This window comes from Cygnus olor, chromosome 12, assembly GCF_009769625.2.
Source record: "Cygnus olor isolate bCygOlo1 chromosome 12, bCygOlo1.pri.v2, whole genome shotgun sequence".
Lineage (NCBI taxonomy): Eukaryota > Metazoa > Chordata > Aves > Anseriformes > Anatidae > Cygnus > Cygnus olor.
Window position 1 is genome coordinate 488,713 of NC_049180.1, and position 15,077 is coordinate 503,789.

The 15,077-nt window shown below is 47.4% G+C and overlaps 1 protein-coding gene across 4 annotated transcripts in view; it reads right to left on the reverse strand.

The window, feature by feature from the left end:
• Window positions 1-15,077, reverse strand: part of ZFHX3 (zinc finger homeobox 3) — a 533,455-nt gene that overhangs the window by 119,440 nt on the left and 398,938 nt on the right. Inside the window, exon 1 of one of the 4 annotated variants that reach the window (XM_040571668.1) lies at window positions 11,501-11,616. The exons of the other annotated variants lie outside the window; for them this stretch is intronic. The gene's annotated coding sequence lies outside the window, so the exon portion shown is untranslated. Of the gene's footprint in view, window positions 1-11,500; window positions 11,617-15,077 lie in introns of those variants that run through there. 4 annotated transcript variants of the gene reach the window in all.

A 15,077-nucleotide genomic window follows, 5' to 3' on the forward strand; every position in this document is an offset into this window, starting at 1 on the left:
TGAATGGAATAAGAAAGAGGAATACCTTGATTCTGTTGACAAAAGGCTCAGTCATCCCAGACACCGTTTTGCTTACCTTAGCTAAAATGATGTTTTAACAGTGCCTTGTAACAGCTCTTGCTTACTAGCTCTTTCCCACTAAAGATGTCTTTAGCTATGCATTTTCTTCAAATTGATACCAGATTCTTCTGTAATGAAGCTGCATATTCATCCTTCCACAACATGACATATCCTCTCCTCCTAACTGCTACCTTTGTATTGACAACTGTGATCCAAATCAAACTGAAACATTCATATTGGGTGGAAACTGAGTAAAATGAGAAACTCTATAAGCCTTGTATTTCTGCCAAGAAAAGTTTTGGGAATATCTGTGCAGACTTCAAAACACAATGTGGAACAAGGGTACCCCAATTTCAAAACACCTCGACAAAAAGCATTCAGTTTGCCAGCCTGGACAAAAATTCCCTGCTGTTAAATAAGTAAAAATCCGAAAATCAAATAAATAAATTAGAAAAAAAATCATCATTAAGAAGACAGTAAAATAGCAAAGCACAGCTAGCTCCCCAGGAACCACGTACAGACAACACACAACATGAATCTGAGCATCTCCATTATCAAGAACTCTTGATTGGCAGAAAGATGCCTGACTGACAATTGGGCCAAAAGGGTTAGCAGGGCTGATGGGGCGGGAGGGTTAACAGCCTGATTGTAAAATCAATGTAATAAATGCTTGGTAAGTTACAGGAACATGCGGGAAGAGAAGGCCGCGATTGATAAAGGACTGCGGCTTTGATGCTGCACTGGGGACTTGTTTATTGACAAGAAAGCCAATCTCTTCTCCGAGCCAGGCCAGGCCAGGCAAACCTGCAAGCGCTTACCAATTAATTGGTGGGCTTTTCTGCCTTGGGTTGCTTTAACATCTCCCCCCACTCCCAGTTAACCAGCTCAGGAGGTGCTGCTCTAAAGGAATCTTTTCTCTGTTTGCTCGGCATGTAGCCCTGTTGGGGCAGGTGGAAAATGCCACAGTCAGAACACGGCCTGCCTGCTCCGTGCAGAGCCCCCAGGCACATGCCAAGCCCCTCTCAAACCCAGTGTCATCTCCAGAGCTATTCCTAAAGAACGATGCTGAAGGAGGAGAAGGCGCAGATTTGTTTCCATTCACACACGAACTGTAGGTATCATCCCTTTAAACTGAAAAGGGCAATTTCCTTGTTAATGCAAACTAGACTTTCTGCTGGAGCACAATGTAGTCCACTACCAGGGGCCCTGCACCTTCCTCTGAGGCCTTCCCTAAATGACCCAGAGGGGACACAGAGAGCTGGCGAGGACAGACCAACCCCTGCGCGCTCCACACCTCCCCATCCTCTCCCCGGCCCCCCGCCCTCTTTGCTCTGTTTATCAGCCAGTCAATAAGAAAAGGTAGTTCTTACTTAAGGAGGCAGAAGTCAACTCGTCAGGTCGATCAGCACTCTGTCTGTAAACATGGTTTCCCGTAAAATCAATGAACTCCAGTTACAGAGAGAACAGCCTGAGCACCAGAGACTCCCCGTGCCCCCGCCGCAGGGAAGGGCCCTCCCTCGCTCCCTTCTCCAGCCTCGTGTCCCACGGCTGCTCCACGCAGCTTGCAGCCGCCCACGGCTCCCATCGCTGCGCTCGCCATGCCTCCCGCAGGCAGCCCACCCAACCCCACAGCATCGCTGCGCCTCGCACCCTTCGGAGGTTTGGGACCCGCTGGGACGGCTCTCCCGGGCGCAGGCACCAGCAGGCAGGGAGTTCCTACCAGGGCAGGAGCAGCAGCCACAGCGGCCCAGAGCTGAACCACAGCTGGAGGGCCCGGCGTGCCCAGAAGCACTGCGCTGTGCCCCACGTTTTCATCGGGAGTTTCTACTAACCACGGCTGCTCCGTCTGCAGCCATGCTCTGTCCAGAGCACAAGTGAGGTCGACCCCCGCTGCTCCCCATCACCTCCTTGCAGCTCGCCGTTTTGCTCTCCACACAACCAGAACTGCCATCTTACAGCAACGCTTCCACCGCCGAGGAGCCGACCGCAGCTCGCGGGACAGCCCCCAGCCCGCGACGCCGCGCATCTTCCTCTCCAGTGCGGCGGCGGCAGCGGCACGGGGAAGGGAGAGCGGGAGGGAGGAGGGGGCTCCTGCTGTTGCCCAGGCTTCCCGAGAATTAAATATGAACAGCCGTGCTGTGTAATTTTAAATTGTTAATTAGCACAGGGTTAATTAGGCGGCCCTTTCACAAGAGGCTGTTTGGCAGTAAACCAAGACTGGAAGCAATGAGGAAGGAGGAAAACAAAAGGAGAAAGAGACAGTGAGAAACTGTTCCCTCAGCTAATGACCCACATGGCACCATGAAAAAAGGGTGCTGAGGACAGGGAAAAGATACAAGCAGATGCATTACATCCACGGCCATTACCCTGGAAGATACCCAGCAAGGCACCCCACCCCCTGCCTATTCCCACAGCCCACACGGTGCGGAGAAGTGCTCAACCTTGTAATGAGCAGGGTCTGCTCCTTCAGAGCATCCTGGCAAGCAGCAGAGCCTCACAAATTCCAGCCAGCTTTTGATTTTTAAGCTTTATGCCATGGCTTCACAAAAGACATGGCTTATGCAAACGCTTACAGTCAGCAACTGGACCCGAGTGCTTCCTGTTGCAGAGAACTGCACAACGGCCTCTAAACTTTGCAAATACACACCTACCTGTTGTGCCAACAGACGCTCTATAAATCAATACCATAAACACAAGCTGAGAGACTACCCTAGATTAGCTCTAGCACAGGTGCCGGTGACTCGCAGGGGAAGAGGAAAGGGTCAGAGGCAAGAGCACAAAGAAAGCGCAGGGACTGAGAGTGGCCTTGGAAGCTCTGTGCACACCCCTCCTTACTTGCTCATTGTGGCATTTTAAGATGTCTCAGAAGGGCACAGCATGGCAAGATGCTAATGTTCAGGTCAGCCAAGAAGCACCTGACTCAGGAATGGCACAGGATAGCACTTGTTCCAGCCTAAAAAGCTAGGGGCTGACATGCTACTGAGTAGCCAAATAACTGTGTAATCCCTAAGTCCAGGTCCGCTCAAAGCTTAATGCTCCTGGGAACAGAAAGCCTGGGAGGGGGGAGAAGGCGGTTACCCAATCCGTCTGGAGTGGTGACACAACGAACCCGGAGCATCAAAGCCTTCTGCGTCACTTCCTAGCACCTGGCGTGCTACAAAGCACTCTTGTAACACTTAGGAAATTGCATGTGGAAAAACATGATAAAAATCATCACCTAGAATCAAGAATTCAAAAACTAAGGAAAAACAGAACGTATGTTGTTGCCAAAGCAACTTTAATTTTGCTCCTCTATACATATGCATTATGACACTGCCTTTAATTACATGATCACACACTACCTCACTTAGTAAGGAGAATGGTCACAAACGAGGGTAAAATAAAGTTGTGTGAGCATGTTGTCACTTTATGAGATTTATACAGTAGCTGTTATCACACAAATACGTGGAAAGTCACTTCCTAGAATAGAAAGATCTTTTTCAATTTCCTAAGCAACAAGGGCTGGATATTGGAGCTTGGTGGCAACACAGAGACAGCTTCAATTCCCAGCTTCAACAAAATGCGTTACGTTCTAACATACAGAAGATACGCGTGCTAGCTCTTTCATATTCATTAAGGTACCAGAAAGGTTGGTAAGTACTATTACTATGCGGGGAAATGTTGACCAGTCTGCAACATTACTTGAAATATTAGGATAAAATGGTATAAATGAGCCAAAAATTATGTACAACAGTGAATGCGGATGCATGGCTTGAAGAATGATTTCTAGCTATGTTTTTTTTGTCCACATTTTACAATGTCAGTGCTCTGAGATTCTTCTTAAGGAATTCCTAACAAGATGACTGAAAATAATGATATTTATTTGCTGAGTTCAATGCTTTAAAAAGAAGTTTTAAGCTCGTTTCCCTTTTTCACATATTAAGATGCATCTTGCGTGTTTCCAAGCAAGACAAAGCTGTGTTTTGGCATACACCTGATCACAGTGGAGTTGCCTCATCAACAAATGAGTTTTGCTGAATATTTGCAACCAGGTGCCGGCCCTGCCAAATCCTGAACAAACTCTCTATCTAGCCTTCTTCCTCATCTAAGGTTTGGGTTTACCAACCAAAAGCGCTCAAGCTCAGCTTTGAAACTCCTGGAGTTTCTCTGCAGACGCTGCTCAGCGCTGCTGTTTCTATCCGGACACACGTCCATGCCCACGCACCAGGAAGCCGGCAGACGTGCCCCTTGGTGGAAGAAGGGTCCAACCAACATCGAACCACAGGTTCAAATACCTGTTGACAAGAGTCCTGGAGCTGCAAGTACTCACGAACCAGCTCACTATCCTGCCAAAGCCCAGAGTTCACATGCTTCTGCAGAAGTCCCTGTGAACACCACACGTTCTCCCTTCTAAGCGATTCTAACCAGCTGGTCCTGAAGGGCACAAGGTTCCCAGGAAAGATGAGGTAGGACACGGCGGCCTACAGAAAGGCAAGATTCATCAGGCACCTCAAAAGGACAGGATGGTCTTCTCCCTGCAGGAAGACAACCACATGGCGGGCTTGCCTTTGGCAGCCGACAGAGCTCCAGAACTGGCGTGCTGACAACACAAACAGGCGCTGCACTGCGCACGCTCATTAACACGGCAGAGAATACAAGCACTCTCTTACACACAGGCTCACATGCATAAGCACAGCAAGTTCCTCAGATCTTCACAGGATCATTAGCATAAACAGCTTTTCAAGCAGCAGGAAGCAAAGGAAATGCTGAACAAAACAGGACTGAAAGCTGTAGGGCTCAAGCACTTGGCATGAAACTAAGAGAAAGGGTCTCCTTGAGAAGGTGAACCTTCTGCATTATCCACATTTTTTCCTCTGTCCTTCACACCAGCTAAAGTTGAGCCAATGAGAGAAATGCAAGGTTCAGGGAGCTTTTCAGAAAACATTTTGTTATGAACTATTATTCCAAGTTTGCTGATCCCTTTGAGCCAGCTACTGTACTACACACAAAAATATTTATATAATCACCAACCCACTGCCATTGAGAACAGGGTAATCCAGAGGAGTGCCAGAGGGTTTTAAGTGAGCAGCTGGGGAAAAGAGCGTTTATTCCTCCAGAGGCACTCTTTGGAGTGAAAGTATTTTGCAGTGGAGGTAGACTAGCTTAAGTCGCATTTCTCTACAAAACAAAGTAAAACACTTGCTCAGTTTATAAGCGACGTGTCATTTTCATGCTCCCAGGACACGGAGCTTGTTTTCCATGTCCTGCACGAACCTCCCTTCTCTTATGTCAGACACGACAGAAGTTTCAGATTGTGTTCCCACATTGGTTTGTTTTAAAACACTGCACATTCCTTGATTCTTCAGTTGTGCAATTTACCCCTTTGCTCTAAAACCCCAAGGTTTCTTGTCAAATGTCATTTCCAGACTATGTTGCTGAATAAATAGCTACACTTGCATCTGGTTCACATATTCAGCCCAGTGTTGTTGACCTAACTCCAAAATTAACCAAAGAGCTATTGGGGACAGGCTGCATCACTCAGTTGCACGGACTCCACAGTTCCTCAAATCCCATTCTTAGCGAAAGTGGTCTCACTGTTCCTTTTGCTGCAGTCTGAAACTTGCCTTTTTTTGCCCCTCCTTCATCTTTATCCTAATAACCTGTCCAATAAGAGCTGTCACAGCTCCTCTGTGGCCACCTGTCCCTCACCACAAAGTGCAGTTACACCCAGCAAGACCATGCACTAGGTAACACCTACACTCATCCAACCCACAGAGATGCCCTGAATTAAAACTTGAGTTTTAAACACCAACTTTGATAGTTCATATGTATTTAAATCACCAGATCACTGCCACAGTGTAGCATGTATAGTAAGACTACAGGATGCAAACCAGAGCAGCGACTCCTGAAAGTGAGAAATTCCAGCTGGCTTCTGTGGCTTTGCTGACCCTCTCCCCTCCTTCCAGTTACTCGATGTGCTCGGCAGTCCCACCCAGTACGAAACAGGAGGCCTTTGCACTGCTGTACAGAGAGCTAACTCTTATAAACCACCACAGCCAAGCTCCAACCAGACCCTCAACAGGACTTCAAAAGCAGCCAGAGCCAGCCTCAGATGGTCCAGCCTGGAAAGCTAATGCTGTGCGTTAGACAGCACCCTCCTAGCAATACTCTTCACAGCACACAGCCTGCAGACTCTCATGCCTAGCAAGAAGCCCTGCCAGCACTCCTTCCTTTCTGCTCTTTTACCCAAACAACATATGTGTTCCAGACTAGTGTCAAGGGCCAAACAGAGGGTAAGAGTTAGACTCATAAGTCATGCCGATCTTCTCTGCCAGGGCTCAGATCCAGTCCTTGTTAGGAAACAGACGCGCTGCCTGGTCCCGGGCTCAGTCACTCCTTCCCACCCCTCAGGAAAGCCTGTGCTTTGCACCACCAGAGCACGCTCAGAGACAGGACCTCAGCATTAGGTCATTCAGGAACCATCCCGCTCGCTACCTCGACAAACACCACCACTGCCCGATCTGTTAGCGCTGAATCACACGCTGCTGTTGCGAAGCCCCGTTGCAAAGGTCACAAGCACATGTGCTCAGATGCGCTGCCAGCGTTTTGGCACGGAGTACGTTTTACTGGTCACAGTCACAGTGCTGGAACGGAACCTTCAGAAATAAAAAAATAGAGAGAGTCCTAAAACAGGTGAAGAAATCTGCCAGTATGCTTGGGAAAGCTTCTCAGGTAGACTGTATTTTATGCCAACTTTTAGCAGATCAGAGAGGTCCGGGAGGTCCCAGGTTCCCACAAAGAGAGCATCTGCACACTCATCTGCTTACAAAACACTGCCCTGTTCTAGACTCCAGGTACAGCGTGAGGATTTTCTTTATCTGGTCAAAATAAACCCTTCTGATTGCAGCAACCAACGGGCGTCAATAACTACACGCCACTCAACAGGCTCAAAGTCTCAAGTTCATGCTCTCTAGGTCCACAGAATGCAGCCACTCTATCAGCAGCTACATCCCTGTAACACTTTAGAACAAACACATCTCTTGTGAAAGTTTAACTGTCTCACAAGGGAGAACTGACATGGATTCAGATAAATACAAGTTCCAAACAACATGCCCAATGGGTCTGTACTGACTCCCAAACCCAGGTACAGAGGCATCACGGCACACCTCCGTAGGACCAGGCATCCTCACAGCTGTCACTTCAGGGGTGGGGAAGGAACTTGCTACACGTGCTTTGAGACCTCCAGGACTGAAAGCGTTACTCTGATGCTTGCCCTCTTGCTAATTGTGGGTTTTATTTTTATTTCCTATTACCCTCTTGCACGCCTGATGAGATTATCTTACCGGAACTGACACAGCTGGAGGCTGTAGCCATACATGGAGCCTCTCAGGAGGCAATGCAATTTTATTTTCATTGATCAGAAATCAGCAGGGCAGTAAATGATGGGAAATTCCATTAGGAGAAATACTGGGCCATGAGACTCAACTATCTAGGTACACCCAAATCCCACAAAGTCCTGTCTTAAAGTCCCATCTGGATCCTGACACAGTCATCTTTCTTCCTCCCAAAATGGAGTAAGCTACTAACCTGATATTCTTAATCGCTGACTGCTCTGCTAGAAGCTGAGGCAATGCTGTCAAAACACCCCCAAGGGTTCACTTAGTTGAAACAAAGTCTTTGGTACATACAGCAGCATTTAGCTCTCCCAGCTCAGCCTTGCTGGCTGCTGCAGGATCAATGGAGTTTTACGAGCAAACGTCCTATTCCACAGCCACCAGATAGCATTTGCTGTCAGAGGTCAGGTAAGTACGAGATGTGACAGCACACCCGTGAATTACCCAATTCTCAGGTAGTCCCAGCAGACCCAGAAGAAGCTGAGGGCATGCCCAGTACACACTCCCATTTCAGTCCCATTCTGAGCCCAGGACCTGGCAAAGCATTTCAACCTCACTGAAGGAAGAGCAGTCTTCTTCAAGGACAGCACTCACACTGCATGCACTACTTTGGTAAAACCCCTTCCAACAACGCACTACAAAATACTGTTACAGGCCCACGCTGATTTTAGCCCAAACCACGAATCACATTTCAATCCTTCTATTTTAAAATACCATGTATGCAGATTTTTTGTATTCAATTTCACATTCCCGGATTAAAATCCTACCATCAAGCATCTCCAAATAAAAGCTCTTTTTGACCCTGCCCACTGTTAAATTTCTGCGAACATCTAGGTTGAAACCCAAGTCTTTTGCCTCCTGCAGCAGGACAGTCAACCCCACCAGGAGAGCACGGGTTAACAGAAGCTGACCGCAGCACAGTTGTTAAGGTAATCAATACCAGTGAGATACTAAAGCAGCATAAGCCACATTATTGATTGCCAAGCAGATGATAAAACTGTTTATTATGATAATTGCAGGGTGCCTGCAAGATGCTTCTAGCGCTGTCTTGAGCTTTTTACAAAAATAAGCATTGCCAGGTCTTAATCTTCTGTCTGAGGACCTCCTGAGCCCTGGTAAAAGTCCTCCACACTCTTCTATTCCAGAGCACTAACCCTGAGCTACCTTCACCTCCAAGCTCCTGCTCGGATGGAGGAGGTCACATTGCTAGAGGTAGTCCCTGAACTATTTATCATGCGCACACCCTGTATCGTGATACCACTCTTACAGGCACAGACCTATGCTCACCTTTCTCTTGAGCAACCCCTTCCAGGGAAGGAAGAGAAATACCAAAAACTCTAACTTCAGTTCTCAATCCTCCCTCTGATCAGCTAAAAATCAAAACTCCTAAATTTCCCGCTTCAAAAGATTTTCTTCAGTATTTCAATAATTTTTTTCTTTAGATTTTCCAGTTTATCTACCTACTTTTTAGGAAGTTTAACAGAATTCTTCCCTCCAGGGCTGAAATTATTGTGCAATACATTAAGAATTTTTTTTTAGATAACCGAACTCCAGATATATTCAGTTTGGGAGATTCACCTCTGTGTGACATTGGGTATATGTGCATGCAGGCCATACCACAAGGAAGATGACAGCAACTCGGCACCAGGTGCCTGCAAGATGAGCAGCTTATCTACCAGGAAAAAGTAAGACAACACCACAGATACCAAAAAGCTTCTCCTGAACTAAACACAATAACATGCACCAATTGGCCTACAGAAAATAAGCAAAATGTAAACTGCCAGACTGCATCTTCTCTGGCAAAAGCATCTCTTACTTCAACAGGAGCAGGAATGGAAACTATAACATAACTGGGCTCCATGCTAACACTGCTATCAAATCACAGCTGAAAATGAGTTTTAACAAGGACTGAAGCTCCAGGGTTCTGTCAGCAGCTCTACGGGAACTAATTATGAAGCACAGGTCCCATTATCTCCCAGTATGGACAAGGCTCTGACAGCTTCATTTAGGTATTAACCCAAAGGACCATATGCTACGGGCTGCACGCGGTACTCGGCGCAGAACTCCACTATTCTGGCTAGCTGCTTTCAGGCAAGCTGGGTCACTTTCTCTAAGTAAGCCGAGTCTATATTTGCAAAATAAACTTCATGCCAGTCAAGGCAGTCTTACTATGGACTGGCCTCAACCTGTATCACACCACTGATGGTGCTTCTAGATAATGTTCTAGCTCTTTCTTCCTCTTCCTCACATCTTCTCCCATCACCACTGGGATGACCTCCCTGCTCCCTGGCACCTCCCTGCCCCAGGCCCCCTATTCCCTGGTGCCTCTCCCCAGCCCTTTCCCCCCCCACTCCCCTCTTTTTAAAGGCTGCCACAAGCACAGTCAGAGAACGATACACGAACTGCGGAAAGCCACGTTCTTCAGCACCAAAACCAGAACATTATACAACCCCCTCATCCTTCCATTGCTAAAGCACCCTTCTGTCTAGGCTGGTCTTTCCCATGCACATCTGTATCAAAAGAAACTGGTGAGGAAGGTATTTTACTTCTCCAGCTTGCTTGCAGAGCAGGTAAAAGGTTAATGGTGGAATTGACAATGTGATCAAACTGGCACTTCAATGAGCAAACAGGTCACAGCTCATAGACACTGCCTTAGAGACTGGAGACTTGGCCAAGAGCTTCTAAAATTTGTCCCCGCTCACCCCCAAGCACTGCTGACAGGCCACAGAACCTCACAAAACTCATCACAGAGGTCTCAGAGGGTTGAGGCTGCTCTTTCTTATCAGCAATCCTGAAGATAAGCAAGACCAAAACAATCCTTTATAATTAGAGTCTAACGAACTGGAGTAGATATCCCTCCCCATCATTCCTATAAAGGGCCAGCCACTACTATTCCCTTTCCCCCAAGGGCCAGAAGGAGCAGAAGAGTCGACTTGCAGCCAGCACCAAGCACCACTGCGTCAGGTTCCCCAAGACAAGGCATTCTTTGTTTTTCTTAGGAAATCCACTATTATTTACAGCCAACCCCAGCTTCACACCAGCCCACAGCTGCAAGCCTTCTGAAAGCTGACTTCTCCGTCTGAAGTACTGACACACAGCTCAACTCTACATGTAACGCGTCTTGTTTTATCAGCACTTCTCCACCACAGAGCGAGCAAAACCTCCCCTTTATACAGCAGTTGGCTAATCGCGAGGCATGATCCACAGAGCCAGAACCCTGCAGGTCCTCCCCGGGAAACATGCTGAGCACCACTGACCATATTCACCAAGACACATGGCAGAAGCACATCCCGGAGGCTTGCTTGGATTTTGATTTCCTCTGTTCTAGAACAATATTCTGTAAAACAGTTCTTGTTTCGTAAACAACTTTGTTCTGCTCCTCCGTGCAATCAGAGAAAATAGGGGACATTCTAACAATGGACGGAGCATCCGAACAGCTTAAAGTCAAGGAGGGACAAGTAACAAGTATGTCTCCTGCCACCTATTGAAAGCTCTACAAAAGATATCAACTTTCTCACCCTTTCTGGCAGTGAGAAAAGGCTGTCCTGCAGCACACGAGGACAAGCCAGATGACAGTCTCGAAGGTGACTACAGAACAGCAGCCCTTCCCTCAGACACCCACCATCTCCCTCTACAGCCTGGAAAGGTCACCATATTCACAAAAACCAGGCAATGGGAGGAACAGATCTATTTTCTTAAGACAAAACAAAAAACTAACAGCAGCCAAAAACAGTCAACAAAATTCCAAGTGGTCTTCTGTACCTTCTGTCTTGTTAATACCTCCGTGCTCAGAATTCGGGACTGTGAGGTACTCAGCTGACTCTGCTGCGGGTCAAGCAATGCTTGTCCCTCATTGCTTTCAACATTGTTTATTGCTCGTTCTGTAGCAGCACCTGAAGACTCCAGTGGTGCCGGGCTACCCGCGCCCAGAAGCGGCCCTCCTGCCGCGCCGCACCCCAGGCTCAGGGTGCTCACAGCCCCCTCGGCACCCATCCCTCCGCGGCCGGCGCTGAGAGGCAGCAGCTCTGCCAGCCCCCGCGAGCTTTCTTCTGTGCCTCCCGACTTACCCAGAGCCACCCCTGTGCTTGCTACAGCAGAGTGAGCCTACAAGACCCGCTCCCCTCCCCAGCCTGCCTGGGAGCGCAGCACCAAGGGCACCAGCTCGTGCTCCACCTTCAGAAGAGCCAGGGACAGCAGAGGGGTGTCCCAGTACCACTTACTTTTCTTGAAAACATCTGTTTTCATTATCACTATTGCTTTTAATTAGCACTTTACAGCAGCCTTAAGCCCTCACAGCTGGAGGAAAGTTCTACTCCTAAATGAACAATTAAAAGGTGCACTAGGGGAATTTCTTTCTCATCTTCAGAAATGCCTTTTTCAGCAGAGCTAAAAGGCAAAAAGTCACCCGGTTAAATCAAACTCCCTTGAAGGGGTATCTTGAGGCCGTGCTCAAAGCCTGCAGGTCACCCTGGGATTCCCACCGCCTGAGCGGTCTGCTGAAGTCAGGAACTCAAAATACTGAACTTCAGCATTACTAATGAAGGGGTCTTAACGCTTCTGCCCTGCATCACTCACTGAATGGCCTCCTCTTCCTCACCTGGTCACAATAATTGCCCTGAGGAAGTCAAAGACTTTAATGCCCATCTCACTTGTGGAAGGCCCCTGTCAATTTAATTTACTCAAGAGTTCAGGCCAAGTACAAACTTTAAAGACAGAGCTCTATTAAATGCATAAGAAAATAGGTCCATATGAAGCACAATTACCAGAGATGTGGTCTCCAGATCAAGTGTTTCTTTGTGAAACCAGAAATGAGAACATCCACAAAAAGCCCCAACAGGCTGCCTTGGCCATTTTTAGGAAAGCAAAAGGATGGAGAAGGTGAAGGAAGGCATCAGAAGGACACCACAGTAAAGGGTTGTCCTAGGGGCACCACGACGTCCCCGTCCCCAGCATTCATACACAACAGAGTATCAAGAGATGAGCTACACAAGAGAGTGTAAAGAGATCAAGCTTTAGTTAGAAACAAGCCATGAAGAGCCAATATCTTTCAGTCAACGCTGATGAAAATTAGGGTTTGACTGTACCTAATATCCTGCTCTCCTGTTCAATCAGGAACATCACACTGTCCTAAAACACACAAGACTTGGGAGCTCCTTTAAGAACCTTCACCTGAACCTTCAGCACTCCATTCCCATGCCAGGAGGGCAGAACAATAAAATATATACAAAATATGAAGAAATAATAAAAGGTGACAAATATGCTTCTCCCTCATCTTCCCCAAATCCAGTCCCTGGCTCAGATTACAGGGCTGAAATTTTACAGGACTTCACGTACACTATAAAGTCCAAAAGTCTAACGCATGTAAAGTGAACAGGTAAAGAACTAACGAAGTTACCAAAACAATTAATAGCTTTCATTTTGTTATTACAATTGTACTGTATGCTGAATCTAAGAGGCACATTTTGTTCCTTCCCTCAGATTCTTTGTGTCTCGGTAAGCTCCACTGAAGCAAAAGCTACCCAACACCACTACATTTATCGCAATTTAGCTTTGTATTTGGAATACAAGACATCCATTACACAGGGTATTCTGGACCCATATTGACAATCCTACACTTTACAGAATGAGAAGGTTTAAAACGCCAGAGTAATCATTTCCACTCAAATTTGTAATGCTGCTCCCCTTTGCATTTTCTTCCTTGTACTTTTCTCTCTTCTTCCTTCACAATTCTTTTCTGCATACTAAGTTAATTTCTGTGTCAGTGAAATTCTCTGATAGATGGTGAAAACTTTACTTACTTAAATTTTGTTTCCACCTCCTGTTTTGGAAAGCTTACTTAGCCTGCACAGGTGGGATATTATCTCAGTTTGCAGCCTGCAGTAATGGACAAAAGACAGCACAAGAAATTCTCTGGGCTTGTTTTGAAACCAGAAGCGCACAGGAGCCAGACTCAGCAAGAAGCCGATCGTGCACCCCTCAGCACCGCACCAGGTCTTGCACACGTCCTCCACCACCCCACTCTGGCCAGGGCTGAGTATCAGCTCTAAGCCTCCTGCCCTCCCTCCCCAGGCGTGCCATGGGCCACCTACTCTTGAGAACATCATTTTTTTCCATCCGGCACTTGCAATCCAGTAAGAATATGCACACCATTGTTTCAATTGCCTGAAAACGGTGAAGGCTAGGATCCTGCAAAGCTTGACATCAGTTGCTCCATCCTGCTCTTTCAAAGCTCCTGCATGCCGGCAGCTAAACACGTCTCAGTCCTGCAAAACACGGGTGTACTTCCACGTTACCCCACTGCCGCCAACTGCAGTGCCACGGGGAGCCTAGCAAGTGCTCAAGTGGAAGGATCGCCTTGTGACCCGCTCCAACCCCTCGCCTTGTGTTCAGGTACCTCCCAGCTTTCCACACGCTGCATTTCCAACATCTCTCTCTGGAGAAGGAGAAGTGAATGCTTCCAGTGTCCAATGAGCCCAGATACTGATCAGACCACAATGCATCAAGAGGGAAAAAGGAAACACAAAACAATTAATTCTTGGCTTCTTGTTTTAGCTCCAGGGAAGGGAAGGTGCACGGCAGAGCGAGAGGAGACTGAAACACGCGGAGGCTGGGACTTGCTCCAAGAGCCCCAAGGCGACAGCGCTGGCTCCCAAACCTGGGAACGCAGGGCTCCTCTCCAGCAGGTGAGGGCTCAGTCAGACTCCTGGGGGAGAGGGAACAAAAAACTTTTTAGGCAGCATTTCTTTTGACTTTTCTGTGCCCAGGCCAAATGGCAAAAAGCCCCTTACAGACAGAATGAAGTATGCTATAAAATAAATCCAGCCCCTGCTACTGAAATACAGCCTCCTCCACACCTCCCTTCCAGGAGGGCAATGCTTTCTGTGAGAGACAACTTTAAAAAAAAAGAGCTTCACAACTACATGGTTTTATTCTATTTTTGGTGGGTTTTGTCATTCATCCAGCTGATTTTTTTCCCCTCTGATAAGATTATAACATGGTCTGCGCACACTGAGACCTACCTACACCATGTGCTACCAGGGTCAGAAACACCACTGCGGTAGCAGGAGCACAGCACAGGTGTTCGCCCAAGACGATACTAAAGGCCTGGCTTGCCTTTCGAATTAAATCCTGGCAGTGAATCTACAGGCTAACTGTCCAGTACAGAAACGTCTGAGTGATCTCACAGACTTCAGACACTGAAAACACTTAAATCATTGCTTTTACTGCAACAAAAATTCTTCGTACGATGAACATTTTGAGGATGAAGCATTCAGCAGCTTTCTAGGAGGCTTCAGGGGAAGACGTGCATCCACAGCAGCCATACCTTAGCTGCAGCAATGGGAGGAAAAGCTTAAGAAAGCAAAAATAAGGAAAACGAGTAAAGGGATGTGCACTAAGCTTGACCCTGCAGGAAGTGAACTGATAGTCACACAGGAAAACTCCCAAGTATGTGTGGTGGAACGGACAGTGGATTACCTGGGCTCCCTTGTAAAACCAGTCCCAGTGATGGAAACCACTCCATGGGATCTACAAAGGACCCAGACCAGCACACTTCAGACTAAAGCCACAACTCCCCAACATAGTATGTAGCCACCTAAGGAAATCCATGCAGCACAGCATGCGAAGATCTATCTGGTTGACGAG